The sequence below is a fragment of the Limulus polyphemus genome, unplaced genomic scaffold (genome assembly GCF_000517525.1).
Source record: "Limulus polyphemus unplaced genomic scaffold, Limulus_polyphemus-2.1.2 Scaffold225, whole genome shotgun sequence".
Lineage (NCBI taxonomy): Eukaryota > Metazoa > Arthropoda > Merostomata > Xiphosura > Limulidae > Limulus > Limulus polyphemus.
The window spans coordinates 515,162-537,971 of record NW_013665835.1 but is presented as its reverse complement, the minus strand read 5'-3'; the positions used below and the strand labels follow the sequence as shown (position 1 = coordinate 537,971).

The following is a 22,810-nucleotide window of genomic DNA, read 5'->3' as shown; positions in this document are numbered from 1 at the left end:
TTATATATATATATATATATATATGCATACACACACACACACACACTCAGTAAGTAAACTCAAATTGTGTATTGCACAATGTTTGTATGTATATATATGGGCAGGCAGGAATTGGCAACAAATATAAATGCCGATAACATGAATATATCGTGAGATTAATTTCTATTATGGATGCTTATGACAATAAAAATTACACTGCTGTCTCAATAAACCTTTGGAAGGAACTAAAATGTGTCAAATTTACAGAATCAAACTCAAAATTTTCATCATTAATAATCATAGTTGAAACACTGACCCACATTTCGATTATGCACATGTAGGCCAAAGGCTAACATTAGACAGATACAATCAATCGAGTCTAGGAAACGTGGAAGGCCTAGTTACCATGAGAAAAACAGGAAAATCCACAAGTTAAACAGAACATAATAATAACTGTAAACAAAATTTTATGAAAGTTTTGATCAGTACAAAACAGAATAACAATAAATAAAATATGGCTAGTTTTGTCTCTCTCCAGGTCAATACAAACTACGAGTATGAACGAAAATACATATCAGTGGTGTGTACATGTGCAGTGCTCAGGCACTGTGTATGCATTACAGTATACTAGTATGTGTGAGGGTTCCGATGCAAGTCTAGTCTTACTACAGGCTGTACAATACAGGCAGGCCAAGATCACTGTTCAGTTTAAAATTTTTACAGATTATTGACTGTTTGTTTCCTTAAGATACTATGTAAAATTAGCATAGTTTGGGCTAATTTTTTTCCAATGTAACGAAACTTCCCAAGAAATAAAGCATCAAAAATAGTTGAATAAAGATACAAAATTGCCAACTAAACATTAATTGTACTTTTTAGAAATAAAGAAGATATAAAAACATTAATTCTTATAATTCAATCTTTTTTAGAGTCTTTGTACATCAATATTGTTGTAATTGGATCATTTTTAGAGTATGTTTTTTTTTGAACAACAATACAGCTTCTTGGAGAACCGTATTAGATAAAGTATATTGTGTTAATGGTTGCTAGTGTGGATTTGTTTTGATAAAAGCACACCTGCCTGGGGAACACTCACCACAGAGTGGAATCCTGTGAAAAAGAGGAAATAGACCCTGGAAAGTAAAGAAGAAACAATATTAGTAATTAAGATACACCTCTTTATAATCTAGCAGATGTGGTTAAGACAGATCATGCAAATAATGTTAGATAAAAGTATTCGGGGAAGTCCACATACCAGCCCTCACAATGTCCTCCAGAGGGCAATTCAAATAAACTAAGAACACAAAAATGTGACGAATCTCGTGATACATGACTCGCAGAATTCTCCATGCTTCCAAAGAGAGCCCAGAATAAGTAATACAGATCAATTTTCATACCCACCTCATTATGGTAACTGGGGATAAATCCCGAGAAACTGAAGGATCCCAGTGAATAAAAAGTTGTTGTCTAGTGCTTCTAAAGGTGTTAGTGCAAGCAACGTGACACTTCAAGACCCTCACTGGACATAAAAAACAATTGGGATGCAATTGGTCATAGAGGTGAGAAATGGCAGTCAGATGAATTGGTGAAAAGGATTTATCCCCTTCCCTGGCTGCCAGTGTCTTAGGTAAGAAGGATCTGTCTGGGTATAGGAGAACATAAGTAGAGTGATAAAGCATCCTGTGCACATCTCTGACTAACGATGTGTGCAGGCCAGCAGCAACAAAAAATAAGGGAAAGGTGATACATGGTACATGAGGCTAAGGGCTCAAACGGATATCAAGAAAGAGCATGTAATACCACCTTAATATCCCAGTTAGGTAACCGAAATGGTCGTTTGGGATGAAGGACCGAAAACGACTTGAGGACTGGGGACTCATATAATTTTCATCTCTTCAAGTATCTAAAGGTAGTTGATAAGGCTGCCTTATATAAGGCGACTGTGGAAGTTGCTAAACCCTTGTCAAAGAGCCAGGTCAAAAAAAGAGCTATGGTTGGAACTTCTGGGCAGAGTGGGTTCAACCTCCTTGCAATACACCATTGTCAATACATGTGCCATGTTTGTTGATAAATGTCCATCGTGGGACTATGCAGAGATTGAGATGGATACATGGCAACCTTAGAAGTTAAACCTCGATGCTGTGCAAAGGAATGCATAACCTCTGTGCATGAAACTTCAGCTTCGAGGTGGCTGGGTGTACGACGACGGATCATGGCTGCCTGGACAGAGATGGCCAAAGAGGAAGTGAAAGGGGTGGGCACTCCTGAATGTACCACAGAAGCGTAAACCAGGGTTGAGCCTACCAATCAGGTGCTACCAACAAAACATGACGAGAGGTTGAACATATCATAGCTACGACTCTGGGTAACAGATGAATCAATGAGAAGGCATAGAGGTGTAATCCTGTCCAGTGCTGACTGAATGCATTTATTGCCCATACCCAAGGGTGAGGTACTGAAGACCAAAATTGTAGGATGATATAATGGGAGTATGCCCAATAAAGAAGATCCAAGGTTCAAAAACAAAGAGACCTGGAGCAAGTACCCCCTTGATGGAAATGTAAGATACCACCATAGAACTGTCAAAGTGAAGCATGATGATTTTTCCCCTCAATACTACAGACCTTGAGACATAGCCCTTTGAACAGCAAAAAGTTCTAAAAACATTGATGTGTAGGGAAGCCTCGTCATCCGTCTATAGGCCCTGGAATTCATGACCATTGAGATATGCACCCTATTACTGAAGCAATGCATTCGTGAATAGATGGACCTCTGGACAAGGTGGCAGCAGAGGAACACCTATCGTAGTATTGTTCTGAACTAACCACTACTCGAGATCGAAGATGTTGATCCTGAATAAGGGGACTGGGAAATCTAGTGGATCACTGTTCGTGATTCATTGGTGTGCTCGTCCCATAGAATGAAGGATTCGAGTGATACCCACATCCCCAAAAGAGAAAGAACCATCCACTGTAGCCCAACTGAGATATGTGTTGAAAAAGACACCCAGATGGACGATATATTTTAGTGGAGTGAGAATAGATTTCTCAGCTCTGATAATCAAGTCCATCTTGGTTGCTTCTGAAAGTACAATCTGGGTGTGATGTTCCACCAACTGATGAGATGATGCCAGCAGTAATCAGTCACCCATGTAATGGTGTGTGCACAGGCCTAGTGAATGGAGGTGATGAGAAAAAGCTTGTACGATTCGGCAAAACACGTATGGTGGTGATGCAAGTCTGAAGGGCAGGGCCCTGAACTGCAGCATCTGACCAGTGTGCACATAGTGGTGGGATGACTCTGCTATGGGAACTTGCAAATTGACATTAGCAACACTGAACTTGGTCATCCACAGCCCCGGCAAAAAATGCCAATGCAGAGTGAGAGATGATTCAATCATGAACCTTTGAGGATTTAGGAATTGATTTAGATGAGAAAGATCAATGACCAGACACCAATCTCCTGTCTTCTTGGGTACAACAAACACCAAAATAAAACCCTAGAAGAACAGAGACGACTCTCTCCATCTGCAAGAGGTGGAAACACTACAGATGGGGAGATAATGGTAGTGGAGATGTGAACTGAATGACTAATCCTGATGCTAGGACCTGTGGTACCTATGGATCAGTGGTAAAGGTTTTCCACACATCTAGAAAATCTCGGAGCTGAACCCACACAAACCCCAAAGGCATATGGTAGTCACCGCCGCTGCTGGTGGCATTCCAACCATATGGAGAAACCTCATTGGTATTGTCACAATCTATTTTGGTTACCAATGGACCAAGGAACTGATGTTGGGGGTCAAGACACTTGAATAGGGGGTGGAACTATGACCCACCTTTGGGAGCCGAGTGAAGTCAAGAAGCCAACAAAAACATGGATGAATGCAGATGGGCAACATCAACCAAACATCATAGTGCTCGAAAATTAAGACATTGAGAAATACCAGCATTATTTAAACTTGATTTTTGTTTATACAAGAAAGCAACCCATGTACTATGTATTTTATATTCAATAAGTCGTGGGCTTCAATAAATGATTTATGTGAAGATAATAATATGCCACTTTAGATTATAATTACTTGCATAATTACTCATTTTTGTTTACCAGTTCTTTGCCCACCCTTACTAGTATACACTCTCACATTTTTCGATCAAAAACACATGCTATTAATACCACCCATTGTATTCAAAGTGACTGATTTGACTAACCAGATATCTGGATGATCTGAAAAAATAACTTCATTATAAATGTGCTCAGATTAATGAGGTTTCACTGTAAATTCAACTACAATGTTTTTTATGAATTTTTTTAGTCCTTTTTAACTCATAATATCATAAATTAATTTAGGTATGTGAATAACATTATGCCATTTAATATTCAATATTATACAGCAATCAATGATTTAATGATTATATTACAGATTACTTTTCTTTCATCAAAAGTACATTTGAAAATATAGTCAATGACATAGTCCTAATTCCTTCTTTGATTTCCTGCTCCCTCTGCTGTGGACTACAGTTTTGCCTATTCAAGGCTCATCATCACAGCTTGGGTCAGCAATCCAAAGAAATACTTGGTGGCCAACAAGTCAACCTTCTAATATTAAGCTCAAACTAAGTTGCTATATAAAAAGTTTCCACAAGGTTAATAACCTCTGGCTAAAACAAGGACTTGTCCAATTAAAGTAACTACATGCATGTTACAGAGCTTTAGTTTTTGTCTGTAATAATAGCTCTTTTTCGTATCTACTATTAGATGTATTATTTTACTTGTCTACATAAAATGACACTACTTGGGAAAAAAACTGTCAATAAAGTGCATCATGGAACACAAAAGGAAATGTTTAACACAGTACGATTCTTATTGTGACATATAATGAATCTTTACCTAAGCAGTTATAACAATAATTAGCTTTATAAAAAATATTTTATCTCATATCTTAAGTAAAATATCAATTTTTTTTATGCAGTTCAAACTTTTTACAGAGCCCATTCTTGTAATTTATATTAGTGACTTATCTATTCACAAGATTCTAAAAAACATTACAAAAATATATACATAAAAATACTGCAAAATGACCTTCACACACTTGTTTATTAAAACAGTCAACATGCTTCACAAGTCAATCATCACAAATTTATTCCACATCATCTATATGACCATTTCAGCTCTAACTTCTAGAGTTTAGTTTCTAGCTTGATCATGTCACCCGAATCTAGTCTATAAAAAATAAGGTTATGATTTTAAGCATAAAACAAGCTTTATTATTTGGGCATGTTGTGATGTTAATTCACCAGATGCTGCCTAGTTTATAAAAACTGTTTACTTAGGAACTAAATTCACAATTTCCCAATTTATATTGCAACAATAAAATGTAATAAATGTTTAAATGCATAAATGTATTTAATCCTGTAAGGGCAAACTGTGAAAATGAAACCAGAATAATGTACGTTACGTCTTATAATGCTTTCAACTCAAGAAACGCATTATGATTTGATTTCTGTTTATTTTAATTCTATGCTATTTCACTATGAAAACAAAAGATACCTATTTATTTTTAGTGTTACATGACTAAGTTAAAGAAGAATCATTATTTTGAGGAAAGGAGAGGGAATTCAGGGATAATTTTCTCTAATTACAAAAAAAAATAAGGAAAGCAATTTTTATTTGATTAATCCATAGATTGATTAATTTGAAAAACAGGGAATTAGAGTAATGTACAAACACTAGTAAGACTGGTAATAAAGCCTGTTGACCGATTGGAATTGTTTAATGACTCTCATAACTTTTATTGATGCATTAGGTCTTCAGCTCTTCATTTTCAAATCTTAAATTAAGGATGTTATAATGGGCAAATCATGTAAAACATAAATAGGAGTACTCACCATAAAGTTCAATAAGTCAGCAGTTAGATCTTGAGAAAAACATGGTGGAACTCTTGAATCAGGAAAACAGGCATACTGAAATTCATTAACTTGACAAACATACACTGCTCAAATTGTCTGAAACAAAAATAATTTTCTTTGTGTACATGGTATTTTTCTTTTTCCTTTTCTATAAAAACCATCATAGTACTAACTGTGTATGATAGATCTATCATGACAGCAGCTAAACAATGCCAATTTGCTTTCATTTTCAACATCTACTCATCTGATTTAAATATTAAACATCTATTTTACATTAAGTGTCCAAAGAAATCCTAGAAACTTTCTTTAATATTAAAATTAAACAACATAATTAATTTCAACACTTTAAAATTATAAAACAAATAAAAAAAAATATTCCCTAAAAATTATACCTTAAAGTACTACATACTGGGCTTTTACAGCTGACTCACAAAAAATAAAAATAAAATCAACTTCAAGGCTTTTTCTATGACTTTTAATTAAAAAAAAACACAGTTTTCCAGAAATATGTATCTTAACCACAACACGTTGCTTTTCATTTGTCTGTCATGATTCCAATAACACAAGTTTCTTAAACATAAAAACATGTTTTCTACAAAGATGTACATCATGTCATATAACATACTAGGCAAACCACATTTATCAAGTTATATCATACATTTAAAAATCAACATGCACAAATGTTACAGTGGTAAAGCCACAGGGAGCACAAAATATGTAGCAATTGTTTACTTTGATCTACAAGAAAGTCTAATGTTAGATGAGAGATTGCATGAAACTTTAGAACCATGGATAAACAAGTACTGAAAATACATTTGGAGAAAATAAATATTACTATCAAGACTATTTCTAGACTAAAAAATATATAATTTCCAAAGCTTTTCCACATTTTCAAGGCCCTATATGAACCTTGCATATTAGTTGTGGAAATACCAAAAAAAAAAAAAAAAATATTGATAGTTTTCAAACACTATATGACTGATGAAATTACCAAAGACATAAGGTGAGCTGACAGTTAAACTTCAAATTCTCAGATTTAGTAATAATAGTTACATTCATTAATTATATTCAGCAACAATTAAGCAGATAAACATAATTATGCATGGTTCACACAGACTTTACAAAAAAAAAGTTCCAGGACTTTTTCCAAAACTCTTGAATCCTTGAATTTTTGTTAATCATATGTATCTGCCAGCAGAAACTAACAGTCTCAAGGCCCAGAAGGCATGAGATTTACATGGCAGCCATAAAATATAAACAATCCCTATTATATACCTTTTTTTTTAATTAAGCCAATTATTTCATGGATTTAAAAAAACTCAAATTTCAGGACTTTTTCAGAACCATGGCTTAAAAAGAGTAATTTTCCAGGATTTCCAGTACTGAAACTTTTAGAGCTAATTTTTAATGACCTCCCACTATCCCAAGGAATCTAAGTGAAAACTGATAATGCGTACTGAATATTAAAGCTCAACCTTAGTCATCTATGAGAAACATTACACATCTCTAAATTTTGACTTAGGTGTCTATTTTGACATTACAGTCACTATCTAATCTTTATTTTAAATATCAATTCCTATACAAAAATGAAAACTGGAATATCATCTTGTTTAGAACCAAATGTTAGCTTTAAGCCTAAACTTGTTAATTTGTCTTTGGTATGTACTAGCTCCTTCATCTTAAATATAACACAAGCATTCAATCACAATATAGGAATAGATCAAACTCACATACTGACCATGGCCTTGGAAGTGACCTATAAAGACCATGAAAGTCTACTGTTCTGCTACGTAAAATACAACTATCAAAAGTTTCTACATATTTAAATACAATAATGTACAAATTATAAGTGAATGTTATATCAAACAACGTGTTGGAAACAAACTTATAAATTTTGCTTAAAAATATCAGAACCTCAAACAATACATATACTAAGAGAGTCCAACTACTATTTCATAGACTGGGTAGATTAAAAAAAATTTAATTTAAGTACTCACTTGTTGAAAGATAAAATTTATCACTGACTTCGATGACTGCAGTGGCCATGAAAGGACTCCACCTTCATTGTGCACAAGCAGGAACAATTACCACTTTTAACTGAGAGAATAATAAGCAAGAATAGAAAAAGGTTTGTGGAAATTTTTCCCTTTTATGAGTAACAGAAAATTTATTCATGAACTGCTTGTACTTCTAAATTATCAAGATCCATAGTTCAGCCAGTATTTCAAGTATTAATAGATAATACCAATGACGCTCCTGTAAAAACAAATAAAAAAAGTGTTTTAGTTGGGACAGCTATCTTCTTTTTATAATGAACAGTAAGTTTCATTTAAAAATACTGTTAAACACTACAACATATATATTTAAACAAAATTATTTTATACTGCTTTATGTTTGAAAATCTTAAACTATAGCTTTGTTGTTAAAACTGGAGTGTATCACAAAAACCTCTGGTTTTTGAGAATCACTGAGAAATATATTATTACATTCATTTTACCTTTCTTTAATGTTCTGACAAATATACTCTACAGATAGTTTGGATGAGATTTAATGTAACTTTTAACTTTATAAATATATGTAGATGCATTTCTACTGCAATTTTAGAGAAAGAAGAAAGTGAAGCATGGAATGGACTGTTTTAATACTATTTATATTGAACTCAGCAGCTTATTATTAACATGGGCAATAAATACTCTTTTAAAGTTATTTGATTGTGAATTAATTTCAATTCAAGTATTTTTATGATCTAGTCGATCTATACTTTACTAAGATGGGTAATCAATGTAATAAACTTTGGAATGTAAATGAAAACTTTTGCACAACATAATTTTTATTAACGTCTGGACTGTGCGATTAGTATTAGTATATAAGCTATATGTGTATCATCCCACTCGGTTTTTACAGAAATCCCTCTCTCCCAACCTCATTGGAGGGGTGATATAAAAATAATTTTCCCAGGCTGTTTCTAATCCTCACTCTACCCATAAGTGTAGCTCAGTTATATCCTTCAGTGAAAATTAAAGTAGCCAATACAAACATTGACTGACATCACAAAAGTAATTATACATTGTTGCTCTATTAAGACCCAATTCTAGAGAAATTTAATAAATCAATCCTTTAGAATGCTTTCATCTATTTGATTCATACTATGACTACACAGGCCTGCAAATTTAAACTTCATAAAAGTTGTTTTGGTTTTAATAAAGGATTTTCCATAATTCAGCTGTTCAGATTTCTGAAAGAATATTCTTTTTCTTTTATCACAAACTGGGAAGAAAGAAACAACTCTTACATAGATCAAAGTATTATTTTGTTTACCACAATGAATACATTTTCTATGTTCTTTAATCTCAAACCTGCACGTTGTGGTCTTTCTTTTATGTATTGCATCTGGAGCATCTCGTTTCAATGACCAGCAGTAACCAGCCATCATGCTGATGTTCCACCTTCCTCGATACCTCCTCTCCATTTCCCTGTTGAAACCTTTGTTCTTCGCTGATGATACTCAGATTTTCAGAGAAATAGTCAACATGTGAGTGTAAGAAATGAACTTTCAAACTCATACTACAACTCAACTCTTTGAATTTATTGAGCATGTTATTGACAATATTTTCATAATTTGGGTCCTTGTTGTTTCCTAAAAATTTGTCAATAATATCTTTAAAGGCAATCCATGCTTCTTTTTCAACTTTCCACATTGTCCTTTCGAACTGTTCATTCAAAGTCAATTTCGTGATCTGAGGCACAACAAAAATCCCTTCTTTAAGTTTCACTTTTTAAAGTATTGGGAATTGCCCACATAGATACTTGAAACAGTCGTCATCTTTGCCTAAGGCCTTTACAAACTACTTCATTAAGGCCAGTTTTATATGAAGTGGAGGTAATAGGACTTTTTGTGTCAACCAAACTTTCACATTCAGTGTTTTTCGATCCTGGTATCAGGCTGACTGTACATAGCTAGTGCTTCTTTATCCAGTGCTGATTTCATGCTCTGCTGTTCCATTCACACAAAAAACATGGAAACTTTGTATAACCGGATTGTTGACCCAACAACGTACAAAGGACTTTTAAGTCTTCACAAAATAGCCAACCATGTTCTTTGTCTTTATTAAGAAAAAGTTCAATATTTTCATAGATTTCCCTCAAGTTAACCGAATGAGCAATAGGAACAGATGCATATATGTTACCATTGTGAAGGAGAACATTTGTTAGACTTCTTTTGGAGGAATCATTGAACAATTGCCACTCACTTGGTTCATAGGCTGCAACTCCTAGCATTGGTATTAATTAAGTAATATTGTTGCAATAAGCCATTGAACCTTTTTGCGAAAAGTATGGTATAAACTCTTTCTCACGATTTCTGTACCAGTAAAATGATGTCCCTGGAGAAAGTGAGTTATTTGTCCGAAGTCTGGACCCAAAAATCTCTGAAGAATCCTTTGGAAGGCCCAAATCTCTTACCAAATCATCAAGTTCACCTTGTGTGAAAAGTTGTGGTTTACCTGACATTTCAGTTTGAAAACAATCCCTATCATCATTTCTACAGACATCAGATTCAGATGAAACTATATCAAGTCTCTGGTGGAGTACGTACAGGTACATCAGGTCCATGAGCAACAGGTCTTATAGCAGATTGAAAGTTTGGATAAGAAATTTCCTTTTAATTTCAAGTGTTGTAGCCTTACACGTCACGAGTACAAATCGCAGTCATCTCCGTGGTTTCTAGGCTCATGCCAGACCATTGAAATTCAAAAAGGCAAAGACTTTTCTTACCTTTAGTCCATTGTCTTAACTCCTCGACACAAACTTTGTGCAGATCACATGATCCCCAAGTTTTATTCAAAAATGCACGTAATATGCTTTTTTGATGAATTCTGTAATGTTTTGCCTTTGCCTGTTTACAATAAATTTCTCACAAATATAACAGAATATGTTTGGGTCATTTACACCTCTTATTGCCATAGGAACAAATAAATAATACTAAAAAGAAAAAAATAAAGTGTACGTACAAACCACCCAGAAATGACACGTCATGCGGCCTATTAATCATTTATTTACTAGCGGTATGTTTCTTGTTGGTTCTAGAACAATTGATAAGATTGACTTCGCGATTGGTCTAGATAAATCTATAGCCAGTGGTTGTCAACATTTTAAGCATAACAAAACGTGACCCGATTTCAATGAAAATGATTCACTTATGTAAAAGTACATAAGTGATGGAGAAAAATGGATATAATTTTTGGAATCACAATACAGGAATTACTGTAGAACATGTAAAAATTTCAAGACAATAAAATCATCGCAGCCTGTATTATCAATACTTTAGTAAGATTAACTCAATTTTTCTTTTATTTATACATTTTTACAGTGACACCTCATCATTACTTTATAATTTCTTTTAAAACATTTTAAAATTCACTGTTTTGCAAAAATAATATTTATTGTTTTTTAATGATATCACTATGTTATAGATTTAACAGATCATATATTGTTTATGTAATGTCCTGATTGACATAAACAATGCTAAATTATGATTATGATTTTTCTACTAACACAAAGAATGGCAATTATCTAACCTGCTGACACACATGAAGGTAAACCTTTTTATTATTTTTAATATGGAATATATTTATGTAAATTATACAACAGCATCTGGGCAGAAGCACCAGAGCCAGATGTAGACTTCTGTAGCTTTGCCTCATGGTTATGATAGAAATACAAAACCATATCTCAGTTATATAATATAAAATATAGTTTATAATAAAAAATATTAAATGTATAATAATAAATAAAAATGATGAATATAGTTCAAAACTTGAGAAATTTAGTTTAACTATAGAATATAGTTTATAATAATAACAAAATATATAATAATAAGTAAATATCTGTTATATAATATAGAATGTAGTTTATGATAAAAAAAATAATAAAATCATATAATACTAAGTCAATGAAAATAATAAATATAGTTTAACATGCACGAGAAATTTAGTTTACCTATATTAGCAGCATACTATACAGAATCAACTAATTATAAGTCTACACACCCTCGTGAGAAGCACATCACTAATAAACTCATCAATTTTATTGCTGGTACACTGCAACCCTATCAGTGGTGGAATCAACAGATTTTCAAGAACTAATGACAGCCATGGATTTTTGGCATATTCTTCCCAGTCACAAGCATTTGTCCATGATTTTGATCAAGAGCAGGTTTGAAGTTTTCCAACAAAAAGTCATCTCTCTAATGCAACTTGCATCCAAAATTAATGTCGCTATGGATATCTGATATAGCAGACAAATAGGCAGCTTTCTTGGAGTCACCGGTCATTTTATACTTGACTAGAAAACTCAAGCAGTCATGCTGACATGTTGGCATTGCAAGAGACATCACACATCTAAGAACATTGTATCTCAATATGATGAAATAATAAAACTCTAACATCAACATCAAAGTGTCATATGTGACATCTCATAATGCATTCAACTTGATCAAGGCTTTCTGCTTGCCTGAATTTGAACTGCAAACACTACCAAGTGTGAGAGCTCATCTGCAGATAATGACTCAAAAGGTAAACTTTTGTATGAATCTAAATCAGCAAACAATTTATCTGAATTTTTTCCTGAACATGACTCCTACTTTCCCACACACTACAGCTTGTGGTCAGGGATAATGTAAAAAAAGCTGGACCACAATGAGAGTAATTTCCAAAGCATCAACCACCATGTCCTACAATTGAAAATCAATGCAAGTAACTGATCTACTTGAGGAACAGGCCAGAGTTCAGTTGATAACACTAACATGATGGAACTCAGAAATTAAGATGATTAAGTCTTAACTAAAGATTCCCCAGGAGAAGTTGGATAATCTAGATACTAGTACATTGAAACTTACTTTTCATGATCGATTTGGTGACAACACTGACACCTTTTGAAGAGACAAAAGATTTTGCCCGGGGTCAGAACATTGTTACCTCCACTTATGTAGTGCCATGTGTTTATGGGCTGATGACCGAGATTGAAAGCATTTAATCCAGATATAATTTCAATCTTATCTCTGCAATGAAGAAATCTGTTCATGCCAGGGTGACTCAGTATGAGCAACGAAGTATCTTCTGCTTCGCTGTGGCATTGGATCCAAGATTTAAACTTGATTAGTGTTTCACTAGACCTATGGTCTATGAATCTAATCAAATGCTCCTGCAGCAAGAAAGTTTCCTCAACAAATAATCCTACAACCATGGAACCAAAAGAGAACTGTAAATCCTCCACACACTAAAGAAGTAAGCTCTTCAGTTTCTTTGCTGCCTTCAAGGAACCAGCTACCTCATATTCAGAGGATACAGAGATCAACACCTACCTCAATGGTTCGTGCATTCCTGAGGAAAGCAACCCGTAAGATTATTGAAGATCCACAAAAAAAACTTTCCTATCCTGTCTCTACTAGCCAAACCTGAGTGTTCCAGCATTCCATGTTCCTGATTAGTATTTGTTCAGCATCACATCAGTGGGCAAAACCCTCAGACTTGATCACTACCGCCTCACTGATAAGACATTGAGAGACTGATGTTGATGAAGAACAACGGACAGTTGTAATACCTACAAGTCTCCTTTAAAAATACATTTTAGTTCTAAAACTTTGTTATTGTATTTTGAAAAATAAAAGTATTAAAATATTATTTGTACAAATTTTGTTTGTTTCAGTTTCTAAAAAGTTTATTTCATAAAAGTATTGAAATCTTATCATCTGCTGTTTTTATCATTATTCCATATTACCTGACAAAGTATTCATGAATGCATTCCTAAGTATTCCTATGCTTAGCATTTTTCCTGTATTCATTTCCTAAAAATATGAAGTATTCATATTCGATTACTGATCTCCAGTATTCACCCATCCCTGATATGAATAGTTCAATTCCTCACGAAAAAGGAAGAGCCACATATGTATTTAATGTAGAAGTCCTTTTTTTTTATAGTTAACATGTATACTTATGTAACTACTAATAAGAGTTAAGAACACAAAGGAGTTTGATAAAATGGAATTGATTCTCCATTAAATAAGAAACACCAAGCAAAAAATAAAAATAAATTTGCTTATTCTCCCTTTATTTCACCTTCAAACTCATCTAACACTTTCTTCATAAGTCTTCCAAATATATATTTAAAAAAAAATTGTAATATAACACATCCTTGACAAACTTCTTTTCCTATTTAAACCAGTTTGTAATTCAGCTAATAGTTCTCAATGCAGACTTCTGCCCTTCATATACTTTGCTAATGATACAAACATTGTATTTGGGAAATACCATCCTGTCCATTGTCCCCCACCCCAAATTCTTGTGTTTGATGCAGTCAAACACTGGTGTAATCTGTGAAACACAGATAGAGATTTCTCAGACCAGCCTCAGCTTGAAAATTTGATTCCAAGTCCCTTTTCAGCCTGTTCTTCTGGTATTTCTTCCCTCAATTTATGTACCAAATATTTTATTCAACAGTATTTTTAGTAAAATTTTACTTGCATTTAACATTAAGTTAATTGTCAGCAAAATAATACAGCAAGGTATTTATGCCCTGTAGTCAAACAAATAGGGTTTAATTTCTTAATATAGAAAGAAGTGGTACAAATTTCAAATTACAAAACAGTGTTTTACAAATCACTTCAAAAATAAAGTAAAAGTATTAACATAAGTATAGAATGATAAACAAAATGGACACAAATGAAAGAATAATAACAACAACAGCATAACAACAAAAAGGAAATTTCGAGCTTAGTAACAAGCTACTATGGATGAATGATAAGCCAAATATATGGCTATAGTCCAAGGTTTGTTTCAAATAAAAGAATACAGTTGCAGAATAATAAAACTTTTAACAAAATAATACATACAAGTTGAATGGAAGATAACAGCCAGCTACTAAGGTACAGTAGATAAGAAAGAAAGATGCTGATTGCCCACTGATGACAAGTATTGTACATATTTACACGTGAAAAGCACCACCAAATACAAGCTGGTAAAACCTTTTTTTCTTAAACATTTCAAGGAGGAAGATGTCTGAAATAAAACCTGACCCTCTCAGCTTTTACACAATGAAGTGACCAAATACAAATCACAACATTCACTTCAAACATTTCAATTGCTGTTAAAAACCTACTCTTAAGTTACCAGTAAGATCAGAAAAATATTATTTATTGTAAATAAAAATTTTAACATCTAAGATGTATTTCACATTTACAGACATTTCCCTTTTGGAATATAATGGCATTTAAATGGTTTGCCTCACCCATATGAACATATAAAAACTTATTTAAATCACTGACACACTACAGTAACAAGGATTTGAAGGCTATAACACATTAAAAGATGTAAGAGAATTATAGAACCCTGTTCTAATTAACCTGAAAACAGATACTTTCAAACAATACACACCTTTATTGTTCACATGTATTCTTTCAATTTCCACATTTATCATGGATCTTGAAATCATACAGTTCATTGTTCTTTACATGATAATACAGTGGTATTACAGAATGAGTCATCTTGCTACTACAATTGCAAGAATATTTAACAAATAATGTGTGTGACAGGCTGAAGTTCTTCAAAATCTGTGGTGGGAGTGTTACAAATAAAGAACTGATATCAGGGTCACTTCATGAGCAATACAATCATTTCCCAATAGATTTGTTACATTTTCCCCCTACAATCTGTAGTCACTTCACCCCTTCTAAATGAGCTTATTGTCTCATTGTTTAGGAATATGCATTTGAATTACAAATACAAAATGTAAATTTTATTACACACAAGTAATCAATTTAACATGTACATTAATTTAGTTTACAAGTGACATGCATTTAGTAACAGATTTGAAATTGCATGACTGCTGATGACATGCTTCAATTGTCAACATTCTATATGCACTCACACACACACACACCAAAGGAATGTGTAAATACATCTGAATTACAATCGATGCCAACAAGTCATGAACCATAATAATTTTTTTTCACTAAAGTGTTACATCAAGTACAAGTGACACTACATCTGTAGAAAAACTAAAACTGCTAGGTGAGACAAACCAATGTAAAATTTAATATGCAATATATTTCTATCAGAATTCTGAAATAAATTTTACAGTTTCATTATCTGTATGTTAAAAAAAAACTCATCAGCAACTCAGAATACTAGCATAATTTAAAGATGTATTTTGAACCTTTTTTTCAAATTTTAAACAAAATTGGTTTTAAAAGTCAGTCACAAGTAAAACAAAATCAGATGTTAGTGCTGAAATATAAATTGACTATGAAATCAACATAGATTAAGACCAAATAATTAGCTTTATGGACTTGAATGGGTTTATTTGTTCATGCTATTTCAATTTAGGAATATGAGGGTCAAATTAGTAATATTAAAAACAGTTTTAGTATTTTCAACATTTTAATCGGTTAATTTCATTTCTCAAAAGTCATTTAAAATTATTTACTCATTATAAAATATTTTCAGATTCATTAATTTATTTGTACAACACTTAATACATAGCTATAGTAAATATGGAATTATAAATCATAGAAAATTGTTTAATATTTCTTTTAAACTAATACATAAATATAAAGAGAGATCAATTCACTTATTTAGTTATTTTCAGGGGAATAATTTAAATAGCTTGCATTTCCAAGTAGAAAAAAACTAGTTAAGAAGTTAAACATTCTATAATAATACATGTAAATTTAATAAAATTCTTTTATAAGATTGTACATTCCACAATACTGTAGTCAATAAGTACTTTGGAAAACTTCAGACTTTTGTAATACAACAGTTAAAGGATACTTTTGAAACCATAAACATTCAGTGATGATGTATTTAAGGAAATTTACAACACTTACAATTCTGTTATCAATAGGTGGTTTTTAAAAACTTAACTTGACAATCCTACATGTATAATTAAGTTGTTTTGATCAAAACAACATTAAATGCATTGAGCTCACTCAGCAAATAGCTATTTTATCAAAAATATAGCAAGTTAAAGTATGTAGAATTAATTGGCTAAAAAATGATACTTATAATTTACAACATCACATCATAGGATTGAAAAAAAGTGATGTGACTAGAAAAACTGAACAAATTTGTCATGACAAAATAAAATTACAACTTACAATAGTTCAATGTCAGTAACACAGTAATTTTACTTTACATCTTATATTAATACTTCCAAAACTATAAAAGGAAGCTGTTAAATACATGCCTTACTGATAACAAAAAACATATTTCAAGGTTCACACTTAGGCAGTCAGTGGTGAGTGCTGTTCTATTTAATACACATAATTCTTACTCTTAAAATCAACAAGAGAAGCAAAATCAGTCTAGTACACTAAGAGCCAAGATAAACAGTGATTGCATTGGTTTATACATGGTACAGGTACGTGCTTATGTGAATGAGTCATAACAACAACAGTCCTACACTTACTGCAGGTGTGAGCCACACCCCTGAATGCATGTCATCAATTTGAATTTTACTCTTTTCTGGTGTCATAAAATTTAAATTAGATAATAATAATTTACCTTTATTATTATAATGTAATGAAATTCCATTGCAGTAAGTATTCAACTAACTTACAAGCAGTTTTCTTCAAAATAACTTGTTCATCAAAATGAGTTTATCATTTTTTAACTTATTTCAGCAACTTTTAAAATCTGTTAATCAAAAATACATCTTAATGATTTTCTATAATTTTGTACGTTGAAAACACTACAACATGCACATCACATTTTTAAATTTTAATAGCTAATTTTATACAACAATTACATATAATAAATATATATATGTTGTAACAGAAAAAGCTCTAAGTAACTAATACCATAATGACCCAGTTGTCATATTTTTGCTCTGATAATATGGGTACTTTTTCATGTATGATCCTCATATCGATGTATAGTATTGGTCTATAATTAAAAAATTACACTGTACTATGCATCACTTTTTACTGCAGTGAAGTTGTACATACTTTGCATGAAAATGATATAAATATTTTCTCCAACATTTCAAGTGTTCAACACTAATCAATTCAAAATAATGTTCATATGTAATTACAGAAAATACAAAATTTTCCTTCAAATCATTACTAAGTGTAGTAATAGATACTGGTTTTGAGAGTTCCCAACCAGTTTGTCATATAATTATTACAAATCTTTTGTCACTAATGTAACAATATTAACTCAACCAATATGAAAACATGGATATTTTAAGATTTTGGATATAATGTTGCTGAGTTTTTAAAAGTATATTAAAGATCCAGTGATACACTATTAATTTAGTAATGTGATAAATGTTGAATGTGCACAAGTTCATGAACTCTTCATGTGTAGTTGTTTTCATGTGATGCCTTGATATGACTATTTTCTATTATTATTATTTAAAAGGAACATTATGATTATGTATTTGGGTATGCAACTTCAGGACCAGTACTAATACTTTCTATTACTAAGTGGCTACTCTCCCCCAGTTTAATCTAATTTTGTCGGTTATGCATACTCTCTCTTGACTTGGCTGGTCATTCGTATGGAGAAAGGGATCATTTGCAGAGCTGAGATTTTACCTTTATTCTGGGATAGAAAGATATGCTTATTGGCCATCTTAGTCCACCCACTTTGGTTATAATAGTTCACTTCTCTGAACACACACTTCATGTCCAAATTGCCTTCAGATAGAAGTATTTAGAAGGTTGAATGTTCTAGTTGACAGGATCTAAGCTTTAGTTAATGTTAAAATGGAAATATATAGGAGATACAGAAGGTACACGTGAATTGTTTATTTAAGTTCATGATGTGATATTAAATGTTTGAGTCTGATCATTTCATTGAAGATAAATGCACACTCCTTCCCATCCAAAATATATCTCTGTCTATCAACATCCTGCATTATATAACACATAACAGAAACATAACAAAGATGACCATATGCCACATGTAGTTTCATGTATTGGTAAGTTGTATGGATCTTAAGACCAAACAATTTTTACCTTTTTTTTTTTAATATGATGAGTAATTACATATTCCACTATTCTTTAAAGTTAGTTTTATTAATATTATCGATCCTGCTGTTTAAAACTTTTAAACATTAAAGTTATTTATATCATTATTAATTTCATAAAAATGTTATTTTTTGTCTTGTTACCTTAGTATATGGAGTTTCAACTAACTTAAATCTCCTAAATTGACTAAATCTCATGGATTTATTGAAATAAGGGCTGAAAATACTGTGACGGTATTCAACTGATGATTCAATGGAGCCTAGTCATTCCAGACTTTAGTGTTCGTGTATACTGATTCATGACATTATACACTTCTTGTCAGTTTAATAGAATGGGCTTCATTAGTTTATTTGTTACTTTTTAGTTTTAATTAGAAGTTATTAATAAGAATTCCTTTATCTCTACACTTGTTTCATAGCAAAAGTTATGCTTATGCTGCTAAACTATATATATAATGGGTCTGTTGTGCATCCATGTAACTACTTTGCAGGATGGATCTTCACCAAAATTGATATGGAGGTTCATTAGTTCCATGCTGAGGTACATACAAATTTTATTTTTGCATTTTGCATTTTTTATGGCCATTTTTTTGTTTTTTACCACTACTTTGCTCCCTGTTGATGGAATGTTCATGAAATTTGGCATGAAGGTTTGTTGGGTCCATGAGGAGAAACATACAAATTTTCAGTTTTGCAGTTTTTATGGGTGTTTAAACATTTTTTGCAATTAAATAAAAGGGAAGCAACTTTTCATGTTCTAAGATGACCTTTCATTAATCATGATTTTACATAACTTTCATCCAGGAGATGGGTACTCCAGCTAGTTAACTGTTTTAAAGAAAAGTGAAGGTACAAATATATGTTATTGGCCAAGAAGTATAACTGAAGCCATTTTAGCTCTTTGTGAATCAGTTATATTTTCAATGTTATAGGTATTGATTTTTATATATGAAACAAAAAAGGCCAAAAGAAGGATTATTTGTATGGTTTACTAAAATAGTACATTTAACAACAAGGTTAAAACCTGGTTTAAAATACTTCAAGACACAGATACATGTAGCAAATATGGTTGTACAAAACAGCAAGCATAAGAGCAACAAATATCCATAAAAATGTGCTTAGTCAATGTCAAGTTACAGTTGTGCTTCATAAGCTGTAGTAGTATCAATCTTTCAACATGAAATTTAAAATTGGATATAATGAAATGTATAGCAGATTAACTGTAAGATAAATGTACATGTAGGCCAAGGAGTCAAACATTTTGGAATTATGAAAACATGTGAATTTTATGGAAAAGTTCTGTAATAAACTTTTCATTACCTCCCAAGTTTTAATGAAAGAAACAAGTGGGTCACAGAAGACTGATGGTTTATCAAAGTCACTATGTAAATTTAATTTTAGCTGAAAAATTAACAGTTTGTTCCTAATAGCATTCACTTCTTAACAGTCATTCTTTTTTTTAAATTAAATAGTTGAAAATCAACCCTTGCTTAGTTATCACCTTCTGTAAGTCTACATTATACATTAGTGTTTTTGATTGTTCTTGAAAATGCTCTCTTCACTGAAAGCTTGTTTATTTATTCTGAATTTCATCCTTTTTTCAGTAATATATTTAAATGTTTTTTTTTCATGCAACTATATTCTTTTTGTGAGTTATAACTGATGATCAACCTTATATAACAATGGTCACACTAATGCAAAAATGCATGTCCTGGATGCTAAATAAATCAACTGGCTGCAAAAAATTCTCATTCTGTGTTAATGGAATACAATACAAACTTAAAATGCATCTTAACCCTTTCTAGACTGGGAGGGTGTCACTGCAGAACGAAGAATTGACAATTCTTTAGATTATAAAGATTGCAGTTTTTAACTGTGGTCTGAGGAAACTGTATCTAATAAAGAACAAACATTCCACAATCATTACTTTTAACATGAAGACTCCTACATTCTAGCAACACTAACTACAACTGATCTTAACAGATATAGACCAATCTAATATCCACTGTAATTAATAGCATAATTAACATGATACATGTATAGAAATAAAAAAATGTAGAGGAATCATATGTATGTTGTTACAAAAAATAAAATAAACTACAACCCATCAAAGACTCCTGAAATTCTATACATCATAATGTTTAGCCTAAAAAATTAAAATTCTTTTACTTTGTCTAGACAGACTCTAAAATAACATTAATTTATAATGTGCTGTAATAGATTAGAGGACAGATGTGCTGAACTGAGCTTCTGAAATCTTTTTAATATATTTGCTGTATCAGTTGGAAAACAATCTCTTCATTTGCAAGCTAAGTATTAGTTTTATTATTACGATGCAATTTTTAGTTTTTGCTATTGGAGTGCTTAGGATTGAGTGACATTCATGCTGTACACTTTTCTTTCCCATATGGGGTATAGTTAAGTTTTAAATGTGCTATATATATAGTGTTAAAGGACTGATTGTACTCTTCATAATTATATTACTTGTCTTGTCTATAGCTTTTTCATTTGTTTTACATTCATCATTAATTATAAAAATAAGATTTAGAGCAATGACATTTACATTAATCGTAAAGTTTGAAATAAGCCTAAAGATTTCTTTAATCATTTTTTGTTGTTATTGATTATGACCAGCTACTTTGAGATCATTAATGTAAATCAATGTAATTGGTGTTGATTTGTTTTTCTATAGAGGCTTTTTCTTTCTGATCTTTTTAAGTCTTATATATTATTTACCTGTAAACCGCTGTAGTGACTGTAATGCTTTTTCTTCTCCACTTACAATATGGAGGGTTAAAAGCTGTAGTTTTCAACTGATTTTTGTTTTTTTGAGAGCTTATGAAACAGATTTTAATGTTGTCTTTGGGGGAAAATCTGTGTGTGTGTGTAAAAGATAGTTTTGGCTACAAAGTTACAGAAGAAAGAATATGAAAAAATCTTAATGCTAAGGTTATTTTTTTAAATTATAAGAAGGAAAAGGTAGTTTTACTAAAGTGCATGTAGAAAGTAGTTCTCAGGAAACAAGCCTTTAAATTATACAGGTAACCAATTCAAACAGATTTGAATTCATGGTTGTTGGTGAAGATTTGGGAGAAAATGATCCAAAGGTGTCTGTAATAGGTGATTTTCCCCATTAGATATATTGAAAGGTAGAGTTGGTTGATTAACTCAATTCAACTATTACCAGTGATCTCGATTAATATCACAAAAACAATGAACTAATGTAAATTAACATTTCTGATTACTCTAGCTATACAATTAATCAAAATATTGCCCTTATGATTTCTCTCTTTTTTTAAAGTTTGTTTAGACTACTAAACCTACTTGTTGCCACCCCTAACTTTGAAATTCCAGCCATCCAGAGGGAAGGCAACTGGAGAGTAGCACCAAATTCTTAGACTAATCTTTATTAATAAGTAAGAATTAGGACTGACTGCCACATAAAACCTTAGTAGCTTTGACACAACTCACACACATTTGTTTAGCTTCAGATGCATACCAACTCAACTCAACAAAATAGCTAGTACTATTTCTGTTGATGTAACTGCATACAATATGTACAAAACTCATAAATGTGAAGGCATGTCCAAGTTGCCATTGGTTACATAACTAGCCACAGTGATGCCTATTGAGTTCATCCTGGTTGGACTAAACAAACTTTAACTCAATATACTGTTTACTAACTACAAGCTACAAATGTTCATTGTAATTTAAGATAAGACTGCTTTAATTAAAAAAGTTAATACAAGTTAATATTCAGTTATTTATTTGTTCAAAGAATTCTGATTGCTGAATAACTTGCTCATTTAACCGCATTTGTCAGAAATTACTATACATTGAGTAATAACAGTTACAATATAACATTATTAAATGATTAATCTATTTACACAAATAGAATT

The 22,810-nt window shown here is 31.9% G+C and overlaps 1 protein-coding gene across 2 annotated transcripts in view; it reads right to left on the bottom strand.

Moving 5' to 3' along the window:
* LOC106478568 overlaps window positions 1-22,810 on the bottom strand; it is a 73,621-nt gene that overhangs the window by 45,620 nt on the left and 5,191 nt on the right. Inside the window, exons 2-3 of one of the 2 annotated variants that reach the window (XM_013939123.2) lie at window positions 7,886-8,144; window positions 5,868-5,984 (exon numbers count right to left, since the gene is read on the bottom strand). The gene's annotated coding sequence lies outside the window, so the exon portion shown is untranslated. The remainder of the gene's footprint in view (window positions 1-5,867; window positions 5,985-7,885; window positions 8,145-22,810) is intronic. The other variant, XM_022382175.1, reaches the window with a different exon arrangement.